This window comes from Bactrocera neohumeralis, unplaced genomic scaffold, assembly GCF_024586455.1.
Source record: "Bactrocera neohumeralis isolate Rockhampton unplaced genomic scaffold, APGP_CSIRO_Bneo_wtdbg2-racon-allhic-juicebox.fasta_v2 ctg1626, whole genome shotgun sequence".
Classification (NCBI taxonomy): Eukaryota; Metazoa; Arthropoda; class Insecta; order Diptera; family Tephritidae; genus Bactrocera; species Bactrocera neohumeralis.
The window spans coordinates 1-21,551 of NW_026089785.1; the positions used below are offsets into that span (position 1 = coordinate 1).

Genomic DNA, 21,551 nt, shown 5'->3' on the forward strand with positions numbered 1-21,551 from the left:
AATTTTTTTGAAAAAAAAAAAAAAAGAAATAGTATTTTGGAAAAAAAGGGTAGTGCGCTTTTTAAGAGCTGTTTTATGGGCACCCCACGCTTTTTCTTATTTCTTTCACCTAATTTACAGTATTTTGTGCGACTAATTTTTAACTTTCGTTCAAAGAAATCAAACGGCTTATCTACTTTTTTTTGATGCTTGTTGTGAGATGCCGAAAATTTTGACGGTTTCATATTCACGGATAAAACATCGCCGAAAATTACACATTGGGGTTTATTATTTATGATTAAACCCCCCTATTTCAAAAACTGTCATCGTAATGTCTTTTTTTTGGGAGCGATTCCCCACCACCGCTAGATACTGTACCAGATGTTGAAGGTCGATTTTTTTGAAAATGTATCCATTTTATAAACCCCAGAAAGCGAAAAAACAAAAGAATGACGTCTGAACTCATTGGCGACTACTTAACGGAAAAAAAAAACATTGGGGTGGCGCGCGTGGTGTTCTGTTACCGCAACGACAATCATCCCAGCGGGGGCAACGTCGGTCGCCGACGCATATAGGAAAAACTTATTCCCTAACGTATTAGTTTTTTAATTCAAATTAAATTTTTTTTTGATTTATTGACGGGGTCCCCGAATATTTAACCTGAAAGGTCCAAAAAAAAGATTAAAAAAAACGAGTGGTTTTCTTTTAATTTTGGGGCATCAATTTAAAAAAAAATGAAGAGTTATATAAAAAAAGCTAAGAAATGGAAAAAATTTTCCCAGGGTAAATTTTCTTTGCTGATACAGCTCTGATAAAAATCTAATACAAATTTTTTTAATACATTTTTCAAAAAATGAATATTGAAATGCTTTTTGGAAAAAATGAAATCAACAATTTTTTTTTGAAGGAAAATCAAAGTAATATTTAAAATTTATCCTACAATTGTTAAAATCATTATTATGAAATATGGTTCATTTGAAATGTTGTAAAACTTACCAATCATTAACCACATTCCTTAAATCGCAATGAAAATATTTATATACTTACACATATAAGTTTATTTTCTCTTGCTCTTCTAATGTGGATCATTCACAATGCTAACCAGCTGTCAAATTACTTGACTATAGCTCAACAAATAAAGAGTTTTTATTTAGTAATTACCTTACATTGCCTTTGATTTTTGCAAGTTGCAAGAGTTACAGGTTACGCCGAACTTAACTCTTACTTAACTGTTAGTTTTGTGGCCTGCTAACTAACAGGGGACAAATTTACAAAATATTTTGTGAATGACGACTAGAGACTATGTTGTAAATGTAATATGTCACAAACTGAGACTTTGCTTTAAAGGTCGCAATTAGCGACTAGGGACTGCTACTGAATTGCGCTATTAAACTCAAATCTGTATGTGAACCTTACCCAATTGAAGTGCATATAGTATAATCTTTAAGCTAGTGCAAAAATAGAGAAAGCTTTGTAAAATTTTAATTTTTGGAAATAAAAAAATATATATTTGGATTTAAAAATATACAAATCCATGTACACCCAAATACGAAACAAAGTATTTAATTAAGCTTTCAGGCAGAATTGCGATAATTCGCAAAAGTAGAAGTAGGCTCGAAGGACCAGGAGGATGGAGTCATGTGTAGAAGTTCACGCAAGTGAGGAAAGTTCTCTGATCGCCATTCACTGGGGAGTGGCCAGAAACGATTCTTTTACATATGATTCAAGCAGCTCACTACTTCCGGTCTTTGACCAAGTACCCTCTGGGTAGCCTAAGAACATCCGTTTGAAGGCGAGCTAAAGTGAGAAGGCGAAATATCCCCTACATAGGGTTGTGCGCTGGGTTTGGGACCCGCCACGTAAAAAAAACACCCCCAATGAATAGTAACAACCAGCCTCGGATGAGAGACCCCCCTTTTGATGACGACCTTTGCAAGAAATAAGGACTACGATTTGAGGGCATGCACCTGGAATGTCCAGTCCCTTATTTGGGAAGTAGCCGCTGCCCAGCTGGTTGATGTCCTCGTGAAAATAAAGGCTGACATCACCGCCGTCCAAAAATGCGATGGACGGGACAAGACAGAGACGAATAGGTCCTTGTGACATTTACTACAGTGGCCATATAAGGAGCGCAAGTTTGGTGTGGGATTCGCGGTGGGAGAGACTCGTCGCCGAGTACTATCATTTCACTCGGTGAATGAACGTCTAGCCACAATCCGCATCAAAGCGAGGTTCTTCAACATATCGCTGATTTGCGCCCACGCCCCGACGGAAGAGAAGGACGATGTGACCAAAGATGCCTTTTATGAGTGCTTGGAACGCACTTATGAGAGCTGCCCCCGCCACGATGTCAAAATCGTGCTTGGCGACTTTAACGCCAGGGTGGGCAAAGAAGGTATCTTTGGCACTATGGTCGGTAAATTCAGCCTCCACGAGGAAACATCCCCAAATGGGTTGAGGCTGATCGACTTCGCCGGGGCCCGAAATATGGTTATCTGTAGTACTAGATTCCAGCACAAAAAAATTCATCAAGCTACCTGGCTGTCTCCGGATCGAAAAACTACCAACCAGATCGATCATGTTGTGATAGACGGAAGACACGTCTCCAGTGTGTGAGAGGTGCGTGCGCTCCGAGGTCCTAACATCGACTCGGACCACTATCTTGTTGCAGCCAAGATTCGCACCCGCCTCTGTGCAGCAAAAAACGCGCGCCAACAAACACAAGGAAGGTTCGACGTCGAAAAGCTGCAATCACAACAGACTGCCGAACGATTTTCTACTCGGCTTGCACTCCTGCTCTCTGAGAGCACTCATCAACAACTCGGTATAAAGGAACTGTGGGACGGCGTTTCAAACTCCTTACGTACAGCTGCAACCGAAACCATTGGTTTTCGGAAAGTGCAAAAAAACAGCTGGTACGACGAGGAGTGCCGTGTCGCAGCGGAGAGAAAACAGGCTGCCTACCTCGCAACGTTACGATCGACCACAACACGTGCGGGATGGGATAGATACCGAGAGTTGAAGAGGGAAGCAGACGCATTTTCAGACAGAAAACGAGATAGAGGCCGAAATGCGTGAGTACGAAGAGCTTGATAAGCTGGCCGACAGGGTAATGCTCGAAAATTCTACGAAAAAATGCGGCGGCTAACAAAAGGTTTCAACACCGGAGCATATTCTTGTAGAACCTCAAAGGTGATCTAGTGACCGATGCCCAGAGCATACTTAAATTATGGAGCGAACACTTCTCCAGCCTACTGAATGGCAGTGAACGCCCAACGCCAGGAGAAGGCGAACCCGATTCCCCAATCGATGACTTACAGACGTTCTGAAGAACAACATCTGAAGAACAACAAAGCGGCGGTGGCCGATGGATTACCGGCCGAGCTATTCAAACACGGAGGCGAAGAACTGATAAGGAGCATGCATCAGCTTCTTTGTAAACTATGGTCGGACGAAAGCATGCCCAACGATTGGAATTTAAGTGTGCTATGCCCAATCCATAAAAAAGGAGACCCCAAAATCTGCGCCAACTACCGTGGGATTGGCCTCCTCAACATCGCGTATAAGATTCTATGGGGCGTATTGTGTGAAAGATTAAAGCCCACCGTCAACAAACTGATTGAGGTGACGTTGTGAGTTTGCAGAAGAAAACTTCTGCGAAAGATTTTATGGTCCTTTGCGCATTGGCAACTGCGAATACCGCATTCGATGGAACGATGAGCTGTACGAAATATACGACGACATTGACATAGTTTAGCGAATTAAAAGACAGTGGCTACGCTGGCTAGGTCATGTTGTCCGGATGGACGAAAACACTCCAGGTCTGAAAATATTCGACGCAGTACCCGCCGGGGGAAACAGAGGAAGAGGAAGACCTCCACTCCGTTGGAAGGACCAAGTGGAGAAGGATCTGGCTTCGCTTGGAATATCCAATTGGCGCCACGTAGCGAAAAGAAGAAACGACTGGCGCGCTGTTGTTAACTCGGCTATAATCGCTTAAGCGGTTTCTACGCCAATAAAAAGAAAGGGGCGACAGCTGTTTTTGTATATGGAATGTAAACAACAGGAATAAAGGGATGTTAAACTTATTCCAGTGTGAGAGCGCTTCAAAATTAGGGTTTTTATAACATTTTCCATTCTGGCCAGATTGAACAAAATAACATTTTTGGGCATTTATCAACCCAATACCCAACATTTAGTACGAATAAAAATTACTATATAGTGGTTATTTATTATATGGAGAAACTATTTAAATCTTATTGAGGTATATTATAACCACTGACTTTTGTCATTTCAATACCCAATAATAGGATTTAAGCTTGTTAGCTCTCAATCATTAAAAGTTTTTATTCATTTTCCATTGAAAATAAAATGATGATGCTTCAAATTACAAAACGTTTCATCAAATACCTTTAAATTTCACAAATTTATTTAATTTTCATTGTTTTACATTTTTTATAAGTGGCCTTGAACGACGCAACAAATCCCTCCGTTTACATATTTTTTTGGTAATATTTCAATCTGGCCATCGCTCGTTTCCCATTGCTAAACGTCAAAACCTCCTGAACTCGATCAACTGTCAAAGTTTAGGTGGTTTTGACGTTTAACAATTGGTCTCTCGCTTCCAGTGAGAGAGGATTTAAACAAGTCTTTATCTCCTAAGGGCCGGCAAAATATGTCTTCCAAAAACATCGATTAAACTAGAGCAGGCACCGATTATAATGAGTGGAATGTAAGTTTTCAAGTAGTTTTCAGCGAAAAGTGTATTTTCGTTTGACAGATTTTACATGGACGACACAAAAACATGTTTCCGTTGTCGGAGGAATATAGCCCTTACAGACGACAGCGCTAATTTGCATTAGCGGGCTTAATTTAAATGAATTTGCGCATTTGACCCATGATAATGCAAATTTGTAATGCACAAGAATTTCGTACATTTAGCTGAATTTACCAAATTTGAGTAGGCAACACTGCTAAAAAATGGCCGATTTTTGCTATATTTTGACAGATGTCGCTTGAAGTCTGCCGCCTTGTTTGTGTTTACAGCATCAGAGGTAACCAGTTTTATATTGCTAATTAATTATGTGTAAGTATATTAACAAAAACAAATTTTCATATTTTTGGATGGCAGAAAATAAACGGCGCACAGTTTGCTATTACAATCAATTATTACTTTTAATTTCACTATATTATCTGAACGTAGTTAATAATAAACGAATTTTTTCGTTAAATTTATATTGATTTTCCAAAAATACCAACGTTTCTATTAATCATTTATCTTATTTATTTTTAATTCACTTTTTTTTAATAAATAAACAAATTTCACAATCAGCTAAATCTGCCGTCTGTCACCATAAAATTTCAATGCGCATTAACGTTGCTTAATGCGTATTAATTTTGCTCGTCTATCGCTATCAACCTAAAAGTATCAACTTTCGATGCCGTTATTTCAATAACAAATTTACTCAAATACATCCTTCAAGAAAGTGAAAGCCCCACATGCAGTTAATAATAAATATGGTTTAAAAGGCTAAAAAAATACTTTATAGCATATTAAACTAAAAAGTGAAAAATAGTTCTTAATATAAACTGACGGTAATTGGCTGAAATGTTTTATGCCATATTTTGCTTTAAAAGCGTGTTTTAGTTTTTTATTCTCTCAACATGTTTCCACAGAGTATAATAGATAACTATGTAAGCAAGATAGACATAGGGTTATGTAAATATAAGTGATCAGAATGAAGAGACGCGTTGAAATCCGTTTGACTGTCTGTATGTTCGTCCGTCCGTCCGTGCAAGCTGTAACTTGATTAAAAATTGAGAAAACTTGGTATGCACATTCCTTAGTAAAAAACATTACGAATTCCTAGATGGGCAATAACTAAGCCGCACCACTGCCACGCCCACAAAACGCCATTTACTAAAAACCTATAAAGTCCCATAACTAAGCACTAAATCTAAGTATATACATATGTACATAAATAAAAATGAATACCAAAAATGTATGTACGCGCATAACTCAATAACGCCTGGACCAATTTGGCCAATTCTTTTTCTTAAATGTTTGTTGAAGTTCAAGGATGGTTTTTACGGCGAGAAAAATTCGAATAGTTTCCGGAAAACCCCTAAAAACAGCCCTTTTCTTTTCCCCATACAAACGTTACAATAAATATGAGTGTTTGTTTGTTTGTAACACTAAGAGAACGGTTGAACCAATCTTAATGAAATTTTTAAAGGTTGTTTGTTGTGGATCGGGAAAGGTTTAGAAACAAAATACCTTATACTTTTCATGAGGAGAAGTCGGAAAATTGGACAATTCCAAAAAGTAACATTTTCCATACACATTTTTTTCAATTTTTGTTTGTTTTGTTTTTCAATATTTTGATTTGTAAATTATTTGAATCGTTCAATTGCGGTCGCTTACTTTTTTATTCCGGCTTTCCAAAGGAAAAATTATTGAAAATTATTCAGTGAAAACTTTATGTATGTTTGAGACGATGTGATCAATTACAGATTGAAATTTGTTACGATGCCACGAAGAGGTGGCGCTAATATTGGTCGGCGTTCTTTTTGCCATCAACGTATGGCAGCCCAAAGAAAGGCAAGAAGTACTCCCAAAATGCGATGACATATGTACGTGCGGAATTATGGATCGCGGTCAATCAGCTAGCGATCATAACGATATCACAGCACGACTTTTTAAACAATAGCTGCGATGTTTGATGGTCTTTATCTTGAAGCAACCTATGGTATATATGATGCTGTTAGATGCTGAATGTGTTCTGTTGAGTAGCAAAAAAGAGGTTTGCCGCACGCACACATTCTTCTTTGGATGCGGATGGTGATTACACCAGAACAAATTGATGAAATCATTTCAGCGGAAATTCCTGATTCAGAGCTAGATCCAGAATTATACGAAGTGGTGAAAACCAATATGATTCATGGACCTTGCGAACCTTACAATCCCACTTTGGTTTGTATGTTTGACAATAAATGCACGAAACACTACTCATGTGCTTTTCTTTCGGAAACGGGAATGGGAAATGATGGATATTAACTGTATCGGCGTCACTCACCAGACGACAATGGCAGAACATTTAGCATTTAGAGGCGTGAATATCGACGTTAACAACACATCGAAGTTGACAACACATGGGTCGTACCATATTCGCCCCTTTTGTTTAATTGACATTCAAAACTCATGTCAAAGTTGAATATTGCAGATTGGTGTAATCGATCAAATACGTTTGCAAGTACGTCACCAAGAAAGCAACATAGCGGTTATTGGCCTTGAACGATATGAGATCAGCAGTATCGAATGGGTGTGAACTGCAATAAAGCGCTTTGTAGGATATTTACTTTTGCGATTCATGAAAGTTTTCCGTCTCGCGGTTCAACTTCATTTAAGTCATCGCGTATTGTGAATGGTACAGTGTGTGCAACATTTTGAGAAGCATGCCAGCAGTAGCATTTGCTGGAACATGATAATCACTGGAAACAGACGAAGGACAATGCGATAGTTCTTCGCATGCCACTGAAGTTCGCATACTTTTCGCGAAGATCATTTCGACATATCAGCCTTTAAATTCGCGTTAATTATGGGATACGAAAAAATGACATTGCCGATGACATTTTACATTGTATTCGCTAAGAATTGGAAATGGGCAAATTTCGGTTGATACTTCCAGTGGTTTGATATCAATTTCACCTCCCTTTTGTCAATTCACTTCAACGGAAGATGAACTCATCACGAATGTTTATCCGAACTTTGGCCAAATTATCGTAACTGCGATAGCTTGAGTGCACGAGCAATTTTAGCTGCCAAAATTATCGATGTTAGTGATTTAAACTGGAAGATTCAAAGTCAAGTTCCGGGAGGTTTGCGCTCATATAAATCGATGGAATTTCCAAATACCATACCAAGCCTGCCCCAGCATCATTTGCGTCTTAAAGTTGGATCTGTCATTATTATGTTTCACAATCTTCATGCGCGAAACTGTGTAATGGAACCCGAATGATTATGACGTAGTTATCGAATACAAGGGACAGCCATTTCAGTTCAAACGTATTCAATTTCCAGGGAAAATTGCCCTTGCGTTGACAATCAACAGGACACAAGGAAATCGGGAAATGCTATGTTTTTCACACGGCCAGATATATATGTGGTGTGTTGACGAGTTGGAAACCCATCTTCTCTATATATTTACGCACCAGAACAGAAATCAAAAAATTATGTTTATTAAGTTGCGCTACATAAAAAAATGTAGAAAAATCGTAAATAAATCATTTTCGACAGAATATAATTTCAACTTTTTTTCATTTCAAAACACATATGTAATTTCACGCAGGGCAACGGCTGCGGGGTCAGCTAGTTTTAATTAAAAGCAATAGCAAAAAACAGAAACTTAAATCAATAATTTTTCAAATTAGAGATAAAAATATTTAAATAGCTAAAAATTACGTCACTGAAGTGTGTATGCAATAATAATAAATTCCAAGTAAAAGTTCCAACGGTTTTATTTTTGAGCTTTGGACCGTTAATATTTTATTGGATTATCTTTGGATTTTTGTTGCCCTCAATCCGGATGGCATGGAATTTACCAGTTTTTGGGTTACTGAAGGTGGAATCTTGCCCCATTTTTCACTTAAAGCAGCTTTTAAAGATTCTTTGCCGGTTATTTGATGTCTTCTGATTTTTCGTGCTTTCACAAACTTCAATCTTTTTTGTCTGTTAAAGTCGTTTATGAATGGCTTTTTACAGACATTACGACCATGGTAACCAGCATCATAAAGCACTCGACGAATAGTTTGAAGATCGCAGGTTTTACCAGTCTCATTTTAAATTTCAGTACGCACTTTGGTGCACTTTTCTTCGGATTAGCTTTTATCTGTTTTTGTATTCCCCTCTTTTTTGTATTTTTCTACTATTTTTTGAATAGTAGAATTACTTTTGTTTATTATTTTTCCAATTTGCCTCTGACTTTTGTTTTCTTTATATAGTTTTATAATAACATTTTTCATATATTGTCATAGACCATGATAAAAATTTAAATGCAATTAGCGATGAAATTTATTGAAAACTTTGGAAAATTATTATTCTTTAAAAAATAAAAACAACTACTTATTGCTTCAGAAACGTATAAACACTGTGTTTCAATAGAAACCATAGTAAAATGGTAAATTGCATACATATTTATGTGACGTGATTTTTGCGTTTTACTGAGAAAATCTAACGGTTCTTAATAACGGAATATGTCAATGATGCCAGTCTGTCATATTCGTGAAGACAATATTATGAGTAATTGTTTTTGTAAAAAACGCACAACTTATATTTTTTATTTTGCAAATAATTTGACCTTTTTTTACGCCAATATACATGTTTGCAATGTTGTCTTGCTAAATACATACCCTGCCAATATTTTCAAAGAGTAAGAAGTCAATCCGTTATGTTTATATACATATGTTTTATATTATAAGCTCTTCTTTCCACAGGAAAAAAATATCTAAATAGGGCAAACTATTTCGCTAATCATTGAAAACGATGAATGTGAAAGCATATAGCATGATAATTTGAATTTAACTTTAAACTTTTGCACCGCCGCTCTTTTTTAAAACCAGTTTGTGGTTTACCCTAAATTTGGCTAAAGTCTGAGAAAGAAGTATGTACATATGTATATGTAAGTAGTGTTGAGAATCTGTTGTATTCGTAGTAATTATTTACTTCTTTTACAACAAAATTAGGTTTACACAAGAAAATCGTGAACCAACTTTATTGTTAGGGTTACCATATTCTCTGATTTGTCAGGCAATTCCCTGATTTTGACCTTCGGCACTAATTCCCTGAATTCCTCCTGAATCGGCAATTTTTATACCCTGAACAGGGTATATTAAGTTTGTCACGAAGTTTGTAACACCCAGAAGGAATCGTCAGAGACCCTATAAAGTATACATATAAATGATCAGTATGTTGAGCTGAGTCGATTTAGCCATGTCCGTCTGTCTGTCTGTCCGTCTGTCCGTCCGGCTGTCTGTATATATCCGAACTAGTCCCTCAGTTTTTAAGATATCGTTTTGAAATTTTGCAAACGTCATTTTCTCTTCAAGAAGCTGCTCATTTGTCGGAACTGCCGATATCGGACCACTATAACATATAGCTGCCATACAAACTGAACGATCGGAATCAAATGCTTGTATGGAAAACTTTCACATTTGACAAGATATATTACGAAATTTGGTATATATTATTTCCTAAGGCAACAATGTAGTCTCCGAAGAAATTGATCAGATCGGTTTACTATAGCATATAGCTGCCATACAAACTGAACGATCGGAATCAAGTTCTTGTATGGAAAACTTTCACATTTGACAATGTATCTTCACCAAATTTGGTATAGATTATTTTCTAAGGCAACAATGTAATCTCCGAAAAAAATTGTTCAGATCGGATTACTATAGCATATAGCTTCCATACAAACTGAACACATAGTTACTAAAAGAAATGCACCTGTGAAGGGTATATTAGCTTCGGTGCAGCCGAAGTTAACGTTTTTTCTTGCTTTTAACTATTTTTTTTTTCGAGCGAGTGCGTAAAAAAGTAAGCAACACAGCGTTTTAGTGTATAAAATTCATGCGCGAATTGAACTCCGTTGAGTTTTGGAACGCACACCATATGATATCGCCATCATACTTAGATGTATCATGTCGTATGGAAATGCGATTGCATCATATGCCATCATATGTTGAGACGATTGAGTTTTTAGACTCGAAAAATGTTCATATTGAGGACAACAAATGGATCGATCAGTAAGCAAATTTGAATACGTTCTTGAAATCGAAAAAGAGGACCGAGAAATATCAGGCGAGTTTTTAACAATCTGTTAGTGACCAGCTGTGTCAATTCTGTCATTTCTTCCAAGCTAGTAAGAACGCTGAATCGTTTTCCGAAATCTTGATAATAGTTCAGTATTTGTTGTCTATCCCTGGTCACAACGCAAATTGCGAGCGTATTTTGCCTTAATCAATACACATAGAGTAACGAGCGTAACCGCCTCTCAGTAGAGACCGTTCAGAATATTGTACTTGCTCAATTTAACTTCAAAGAAATGAATTGTAAGGATTTTCACAAGTATTTTCCAGCGATAAAAATTTAATTTTATTAAAAAAATTCGAGCTTCGAAAAATATGTGAAAAAAGATGTTAACGAATGACGATTGTAGCAGCTTAGTGATAGTTTTCAAGTATAGTCGGTATTACAATTACTTTTATTCAGATAATTTCGAAAAAATGATTTAAAAAAAAAGACAAAAACAACGATGGAGTTGGGCGGTTGGGTAACAGTTGGTGACCAAATTCGATTAATTAATTATGGATTCATATGCAACGAGACTGATTTTGACTGAAATCGATATGGTAACCGATTTAGTGTAAAATTTTCTGAAAAGCTGATTTTTGTACTAGAAGCTTGTAAAAAAGCGCAAAAAAAGGTGAAAAAATAAAAATATTAGATGTATTGCTGATAATTGTGAAAATCAAATTGCTGAGCTGAACGGAAAATTATATACTCTTATTCATATAACACATATTTATTCGAGTTACCTATTTGTAGATTGCGATTTTGCAGCTGTCAACGATATTCTAGACTGCTTTATGGAAGAATTGCAGTGCCGAGGCCAAAAAACAACGGCGTTTGGATGTGTAAGGTGAACTGAATGATACCAGATTGAAGTAATTGTAGAGGGAAGATCGTTTTTAATTCACTCATTTATTAGGGTTCATTAAAGTTGTCGTTACATAGCCAGCTTATGGTGAAAATGTTTATATTTTTGGGATTGACGTTGGAAGCAGAATTGGCGTTGTAATAGAGTTTAAAGTTTTTTCTTTTTTCGAATATGGGGATTTTGGTGAGTATGTAATGTCTAACTATACTTTACCGATATCTTAATAAAATTCTAGGAACATATATTCCTTAAAATAATATACACTGCTCACAAAAAAGACGGTCCCACTGAGCCTCCACATTTCTAATATAGAAATGTTCGCATTTCTTACTTTCGGTACGTACGTACCCGCGTAACTTGCCGAACTATTATTTGGTGGCGAAAATTTGTAATCCGTCCATGAATTACCTAACCTCCCTTTTACTACGTATAATGATATTTGTTATTATATCTGCTAATCTAAGAATTATCGCAATAAAGTTGGGTGTAAATTGAGGCTTTTAAAATTATTCGATCAGCCTGAAAACCGATTATTCGAATATCCGGTTTCTTGCCATCTGTGTGAATATTAACAGCTTTCGAAAAAAAGAAAAAAATTCAAACAAACAGTAACGAGTGCTGCTCAGCTTCACCAGCAAGTCTACTTTAGCTTTGTCGATAGCAAAAGCAACTCTGGCAAAAACGAATGTAACGGCGATGACGAGTCATCGCAGCGATCAACTGAAGCGCAGTCTGCAAAAGCAGCAAAAAACAGCTATCGGGCAACAACAAATGCGCTGACAGCAACCAGTATGCAGGTACCAGCAAGCACCCGGACAGCGAAGGAAAACAAAATGAAAGGTGAGAATGTACCAAGCAAAAAAGGACCGTCTGTTCAGACTGGTATTGATCGCCACATTAACGTAAAAAGGAAATTAAGTCCAAAAATTCAAATATACACGGAAAAAAGTTTCATGGATGATGTAAAGTACTTGTCAAACAATAACAAAAATTACTACTCTTACCAACTGGAGCTCAAAAGGGCTAGTTGTTGTCATAAAAGCTATAGAGTCTTCAGTAGACTTTAATAATGTTAAAGAAGCATTGGAAGAAGGTGGTTTTAGTACTAAATCCGTGGTAAACATTTTTAATAAAAACACAGTCCCACAGCCAATGTTCAAAATAGAATTGAAGCCAAATTCTAGGAAACTTAAGAAAAACGAAACACATCCCATTTACAACCTAAAATATCTGCTCCATCGCAGAGTTACCGTTGAGGAACCACACCACAGAAATGGTTCAGTAATATGGAGACACAAAATCATATTGTAGCCTACGCAGTGTCTGCGTGTGTGTGGTGATTTATATCCCACATCAAAAACATTTAAATAAAAAAGGTAGTAATTGTGGGGAAAACTACTGCAAACTATAGAGGTTGCCCTGTATATAAAGATTTAAAAACGAAATTGTTTGTCGGAATTCAAGCACGTAGTACTTAAATGATAAATATTCCTCTTAGCGAAAATATTGCAATTTCTGTTCACGTTCCAAAACCGGGTAATATTAAAAATAATGCTTCACAAGAGAGCTATCCAAATGTGGTGAAAGGCAGCACTGGACAAATGCAATTGCCTAAAAAAACAACTAAATGGAAGCGTTGAAACCAATTTATGACACAATTTATATCTACAATGAAAAATATGATTCAAGAGATAATCAAATCACAAAACCAATTTTGCAAACATTTTTAAATAAATAATGAGCGTATTGAACATTTGTATATGGAAGGATAAGGTGTTATCAAACATAAATTGGAGCTTATTAGATTTCTTGATGAAAATAATATAGATGTTATAATTGTGTCAGAAACTCATCTTACGAATAAAAACAATTTCTTTATACTGGTATTTAGAACCTATGTTGCAAACCACCCAGATGGAGAGGCAAATGGTGGAACAGCAGTGTTGGTTAGAAAACGATTTAATCACCACGCATTAGAATCTCATGCTACATCGCAGTTACAAGCTAGAACAATATCTAAAAAAATCGCTGCGGGGACTTGAGCTTGACGGCAATATGTATACTGCCCACCTCGTTTTAAAATTACAGAAAAAAATTTAAAGAGTTTTTGGAATGCTAGGTCATAGATTTGTAGCATGTGGAGATTACAATGCAAAACACATGTATTGGCTCTCACTACTAATTAATCCAAAGGACGACAGCTGTATCAAACTGTTATAAATAGGCACAATAATATCTTCTGGCAAACTGGCATATAAGCTTAATGATCATAACAAAATACCAGATTTATTTTGCTGTAATCAAAACTATAGATAAATCGCACATAACAGCTGATACGTGCACTGATCTATCATATCATATAAAGTTATGTGAACAGTTCAGATTCGTTGATCCAAAAGTCGGTATAACATCCTATAAAACGAATTGGCTAAAATATAAAAAATTTTAATGTTAAGTACAAAATAAATACAGGAAGAGATATTGGCGAAAGCATAAGAGAAGTCAATGATATAATAACCAGCGCAGCTGTCTTAGCATCACCAAACAAATAGTGTAAGCCGCTTGGGCTCAGACGAATCACGAATAGAGAAATAGAAAAGCTTGTAAATGAAAAAAAAGCGTGCAAGACGTGAATGGCAAATAAATCGTTCCCCTTCCACTCAACTTCAATTGAAATCTGTTGTACGTAAATTAAAAAAAAACACTTAAACGTGAGGAAGAATTTAACACCGAAATGTATAAGTTAACTCGAAACGCAAACCACCAAAATACCAAGTCAGCATTGTCTGCCTAACATCCGTTTCAGGCAATGCTGAACATTAACACCACCCCAGTCCATGACCAACGGCCCGAGTTATGATCCAACGACAAGCAAAACCAAACGATACTAACTGAATGTTGATACTGTAGCCGTGAGATCCGCTGGCGCAGCACAAATATAGCGCAAACAAGCGACGACTTACACTACACGCAAGTCGGCGTAATCGTGGGATTCGCTGACACTGCATCTGACAAAACGTAGCAACGACAGCGACGACGGCAGCGGCAGTGAGGACGGCTTAGGCTTAGCCTTAAGAGTAAGAATGTTTTAGAGTTTAGTTCTGATCGAGCCTTAATAAAGCGCACTAGTGCCTAAAAATAATATATATAAAGATGCTGTATCCAAATTCAAACAAACGAAGTTCCCTTTGGAAAGACCAACAGTCCATGAAGCCACCAACTGACTCAAACATGCCTATACTAGACTTGGCATTTGAAAAGGGAGTACTGTTCAGCAATATTTTCAGATGTAGCTCAAGCGGTTGATAAGGATTGTATAAAACATTGGCGTCTAATTTAAATAATAGATAAGTTATGGTGAAAGTAGGAGATTTCATATCTGATGAACGATAGATAAGGGCTGTTGTACCAGAGGGCAGTGTTTTAGGCCCAACGCTATACATCATATATACAGCAGATCTTCCAACAGCTAACAATGTATTAACTTCAACTTTTGCGGATGACACAGCTTTAGAGAGCCGTAACAATTGCCATATTTAAGCATCAAGAATATTAGAGGAGCATTTAAGGTCTGGTTTTGGAGGATGGAGTCATGTGTAGAAGTTCACGCAAGTGAGAAAAGTTTTCTGATCGCCATTCACTTGGGAGTGGCCAGAAACGATTCTTTTACATATGGCTCAAGCAGCTCACTACTTCCGGTCTTTGACCAAGTATCCTCTGGGTAGCCTAAGAACATCCGTTCGAAGACGAGCTAATGTCAGAAGGCGAAACATCCCCTCCGCAGGGTTCTACGCTGGGTTTGGGACCCGCCACGTAAAAAACCTTACCACTGAAAATCAACAATCAGCCTCGGATGAGAGACCCCCTTTTGATGACGACCATTGCAAGCGAAATAAAGACTACGATTTAAGGGCATGCACCTGGAATGTCCGGACCCTTAATACCGCTGCCCAGCTGGTTGATGTACTCGCGAAAATAAAGGCTGACATCACCGCCGTCCAAGAAATGCGATGGACGGGACAAGGACAGACACGAGTAGGTCCTTGTGACATTTACTACAGCGGCCATATAAAGGAGCGCAAGTTTGGTGTTGGATTCGTGGTGGGAGAGAGACTTCGTCGCCGAGTAGTATCATTCACTCCGGTGAATGAACGTCTAGCCACAATCCGCATCAAAGCGAGGTTCTTCAACATATCGCTGATTTGCGCCAACGCCCCGACGGAAGAGAAGGCCGATGTGACCAGAGATGCCTTTTATGAGTGCTTGTAGCGCACTTATGAGAGCTGCCCCCGCCACGATGTCAAAATCGTGCTTGGCGGCTTTAACGCCAGAGTGTGCAAAGAAGGTATCTTTGGCACTACAGTCGGTAAATTCAGCCTCCACGACGAAACATCCCCAAATGGGTTGAGGCCGATTGACTTCGCCGGGCCCGAAATGGTTATCTGTAGTACTAGATTCCAGCACAAAAAGATTCATCAAGCCACCTGGCTGTCTCCGGATCGAAACCACCAACCAGATCGATCATGTTGTGATAGACGGAAGACACGTCTCCAGTGTTTTAGATGTGCGTGTGCTCCGAGGTCCTAACATCGACTCGGACCACTATCTTGTTGCAGCCAAGATTCGCACACGCCTCTGTGCAGCAAAAAACGCACGCCAACAAACACAAGGAAGGTTCGACGTCGAGAAGCTGCAATCATAACAGACAGCCGAACGATTTTCTATTCGGCTTGCACTCCTGCTCTCTGAGAGCACTTGTCAACAACTCGGTATAAGGGAAATGTGGGACGGCATTTCAAACTCCTTAGCTGCAACCGAAACCATTGGTTTTCGGAAAGTGCAAAAAAACAGCTGGTACGACGAGGAGTGCCGTGTCGCAGCGGAGATAAAACAGGTTGCGTACCTCGCAACGTTACGATCGACCTCAACACGTGCGGGATGGGATAGATACCGAGAGTTGAAAAGGTAAGCTAAACGCATTTTCAGACAGAAAATGAAAGAGGCCGAAATGCGTGAGTACGAAAAGCTTGATAAGCTGGCCGACAGGGGTAATGCTCGAAAATTCTACGAAAAAATGCGGCGGCTTGCAGAAGGTTTCAAGACCGGAGCATACTCTTGTAGAACCCCCAAATGTGATCTAGTCACCGACGCCCAGAGCATACTTAAATTATGGAGGGAACACTTCTCCAGCCTTCTGAATGACAGTGAACGCACAACGCCAGGAGAAGACGAACCCGATTCCCCAATCGATGACGATGGAGCAGACTTTCCATTACCCGACCATGAAGAAGTTCGAATAGCAATTGCCCGCCTGAAGAACAACACAGCGGCAGGGGCCGACGGATTGCCGGCCGAGATATTCAAACACGGCGGCGAAGAACTGATAAGGAGCATGCATCAGCTTCTTTGTAAAATATGGTCGGACGAAAGCATGCCCAACGATTGGAATTTAAGTGTGCTATGCCCAATCCATAAAAAAGGAGACCCCACAATCTGCGCCAACTACCGTGGGATTGGCCTCCTCAACATCGCATATAAAGTTCTATCGAGCGTATTGTGTGAAAGACTAAAGCCCACTGTCAACAAACTGATTGGACCTTATCAGTGTGGCTTTAGACCTGGAAAATCAACAACCGACCAGATATTCACCATGCGCCAAATCTTGGAAAAGACCCGTGAAAGAAGAATCGACACACACCACCTCTTCGTCGATTTCAAAGCTGCTTTCGACAGCACGAAAAGGAGCTGCCTTTATGCCGCGATGTCTGAATTTGGTATCCCCGCAAAACTAATACGGCTGTGTAAACTGACGTTGAGTAACACGAAAAGCTCCGTCAGGATCGGGAAGGACCTCTCCGAGCCGTTCGATACCAAATGAGGTTTCAGACAAGGTGATTCCCTATCGTGCGATTTCTTCCACCTTCTTCTGGAGAAAATATTTCGAGCTGCAGAACTAAATAGAGAAGGTACCATCTTCTATAAGAGTGTACAGCTGCTGGCGTATGCCGATGATATTGATATCATCGGCCTCAACACCCGCGGCGTTAGTTCTGCTTTCTCCTGGCTGAACAAGGAAGCACAGAAAATGGGTCTGGCAGTGAACGAGGGCAAAACGAAATATCTCCTTTCATCAAACAAACTGTCGTCGCACTCGCGACTAGGCTCTCACGTCACTGTTGACAGTCATAACTTTGAAGTCGTAGATAATTTCGTCTATCTTGGAACCAGCGTAAACACCACCAACAATGTCAGCCTAGAAATCCAACGCAGGATAGCTCTTGCCAACAGGTGCTACTTCGGACTGAGTAGCCAATTGAGAAGCGAAGTCCTCTCTCGACGAACAAAAACCAAACTATATAAGTCGCTCATAATTCCCGTCCTGCTATATGGTGCAGAGGCTTGGGCGATGACAACAACCGATGAGTCGACGTTACGAGTTTTCGAGAGAAAAATTCTGCGAAAGATTTATGGTCCTTTGCGTATTGGCCACGGCGAATATCGCATTCGATGGAACGATGAGCAGTACGAGATATACGACGACATTGACATAGTTCAGCGAATTAAAAGACAGCGGCTACGCTGGCTAGGTCATGTAGTCCGGATGGATGAAACACTCCAGCTCTGAAAGTATTCGACGCTGTACCCGCCGGGGGAAGCAGAGGAAGAGGAAGACCTATACTGTGTTGAAAGGACCAAGTGGAGAAGGACGTGGCTTCGCTTGGAATATCCAATTGGCGCCACGTAGCGAAAAGAAGAAACGACTGGCGCGCTGTTGTTAACTCGGCTATAATCGCGTAAGCGGTGTCTACGCCAATAAAGAAGAAAAAGAAGAAGAAGATTTAAGGTCTGTCGAAGAATGGCTAGCGAACTGTCGTATAAATGTGACTGAGCATAAGAGTAAGCATGTTACGTTAGCGCTAAGACCAAAAATGTGCCCGGCAGTAAAAATGAAAACATTTTAGTACCCCAAGCGAACGAAGTATCATATCTTGGTATTCACCTAGATAGAAGGCTTACGTGTAGAAAATACATCTCTAGTAAAATAACATGTATGAAGATTAGAGCAGCAAGTTTAAATTGGCTTTTAAATAAAAACTCTAAACTTAGCCTAGAGAAGAAAGTGCTTTAGTATAATGCGGTTATAAAGCCGATTTGATCTTATGGCGTTAACTGTGGGGTACGACCTGTGCAACTAATATTGATATAATACAAAGATTCGAATCCAAAATGCTTAGAACAATAAAATGCTCGCCTTGGTACATGTGTAATGAAAATATCCATAATATTCCTATGGTAAAGAAAGAAGTTAAAGATAGGAGAATTAAATATGCAATATATCTAAACTCCTTTGTTTTAGTTTTGCAAAGTTGCTTGGCTCAACTCCAAATATGTGAACCCCATTACAATTGGTTGATTTTCTACCGAACATAACGATCTATCTGCAAGGACTAGTATTGGCATTTACGGATAATATCTTTGTGTTGATATCATGCCCTTGTGCCACAAATAAGTTAAATCGGGTCAATGCGTCATAACACCAAAACTGGACAAATTCGTAAAATATCGTAGCAAAATTAAGTGAAAGTATAACATTATATGTAATATATTAAAGCTTAGTGCCAAAATGCTTTCGATCCATGTATTGGAATCATTGGACCGTATTTTTCAAAGATGCTGTTGGACGCAACGTTACGGTGAATGGCGATCGCTATCGTTCGATGCTAACAAACTTTTTGTTGCAATTCATCTCAAGAAATGGACCCGTAAGTTGGCCACCAAGATCATGCGATTTAACGCCTTTAGACTATTTTTTGTGGGGCTACGTCATAGTCTACAGAAATAAGATTTTCCATTAGTTCAGAATGAAATTCGGATTCGCCGACCTTTGGTTTTTTTCCTCATATACCCCATACATTAAATTTAGCTTTGATTGATATCACATACATATACGAGTACTATACATGTGTGCTCATGTAGGTTTATTATGCTGATCTTAACATTATTATTTCAGAGATACATTTTGATAATGTAGTAATGAAACGAAGTGAATCTAATTCTTATAATTGGGGTATTCACAAGGTGTCATAATGCGTCATATTGTCATATTATTTTATGACTGTCATACCAACACTGTTGTTGTTTAACATGCACAATTAAAATATGACTGATACAACACTGCGTGGTATGTTTCTTGAGTTCGCTATTTTATCAGCTGTATTTGCTTACAAATACAACACTGCGTGGTATATTTCATGAGTTCGATGTTCTATCAGCTGTATTTGTTTACTTTCTTATTATTGGCGGTTAAGTGTTTGAAATTAATAAATTTAATAAATTTCGTTATTAATATGGAAGAAAACTACGATATTCAGGTAAATTAAGTTGAATATAAGCGAAATATGAAAATATTTTGATGTTTATGTGGTTGCAAATGATTTTATTGCAGTGTAAACCAAAACGCCGCCGTTTCAACCCGTTACATAAGTGGAATGCGGCAGAAGAAAAAGCGCTTGTGGTGTTCCTAATTAAAAAAAGAAGTTTCGAGGTTTGTCATTTTAATTTAAAAAAACAAAACAAAGTCAAATAATTTTTTTTTTTTAAAGAAACCAACAGCTCAAAGCTTTTATGGTCGTTTCATCGAAGACACGCAGCTGACGGTAGGATGGAAAGTAGTGCGCGCAAAAGTACGCAATATGCGCACTAATTATAACAAAGCAAAGGTGTGGGAAGGGTCGGCAGGCGCAGGAAGTATGGAAGGCGACACAATAAAAAGTAAATTCTTTTAAGGAAATCCCTTTTTTTTTAATTGTGACCATTATTTTATTCTATAGATACTTTAAAAAAAATTTGTTTTTTCTATGAAGAGTTGGACGATATTTTCGGCAGCGGATTAAATTGTTCTGCAGTAGTGGAAGACAGTTTGGTGACGCTGTTAGAAAGCGATTCTACAAGTCCATCGGGAGCAGAATGTGTGGTTGAAGCGGGCAGTTCAGTTGTAGCTGAAGAATTACAAAGTCCTGCGTTGAACGACAATGTGTGCACTCGAAGGCAGAAAGGAATATATTCCAAAACCGCCTTGTCAGATATTTTCCAGGTTCATGGCGAGATCGCAGAAATAAGGAAGCAAAAGCTTAAGATGGATGTTGCAGCAAGGGAAAGGGAAATGTCAATCAAAGAAAAAGAATTAAAGTTAAAAGAAAAAGAAATAGAATTTAAAAAAATAGAAATTAATGGCAAATTAGAAATTAAAAAAATGAAATTACAAATGCAGGAGAGGTTGGCAATGGAAGAGTTTAGGCTAAAATATAAATAATTTTACAATGCACTACATTTTTAGTTCACTTTTGTTATGAATTTATTTTTATTATTATGTGTTTTTTTATGTTTTAAATTAAGTTTTTATGTTATAAGTTTTGTTGTGGTTTTAACAGTTAGTGCCTTCTGAAGAATACGAAAATGAAATTATAAATGTACCTAACCCAAAATTAAAGAACCAAAATCAAAAATATAGTTGGATTATAATTAAGCAAAATAATCATGCATTTTTATTAACTTGTATGATTAAAGAACAAATGCATATACATATGTGTATAAGTATTAAATATTTTGATTTTGTATATAACGAAGCAAGCAATTTCTCATACTATTTTCTGATGATAAAGGGAATTGAGGCATCAAAACTTCATTGCTGTTTTCATTATCGATATCGAAACTGATTAACATGTTGTGACGAATACAACACACCATAATCCAGTCATTGCATTCCTTCTTATTTGACGTTGAAAGCATTCTAAATTTAAGCTCCCATAAACTACCGAATTTCTTTTTCAAAAGACTAAAACAATTCTCAATCGT

General features: G+C 38.0%; 1 pseudogene; it reads left to right on the forward strand.

Moving 5' to 3' along the window:
* Positions 1-20,389: 20,389 nt before the first annotated feature.
* Positions 20,390-20,869, forward strand: LOC126766530 (uncharacterized; annotated as a pseudogene).
* Positions 20,870-21,551: the final 682 nt, after the last annotated feature.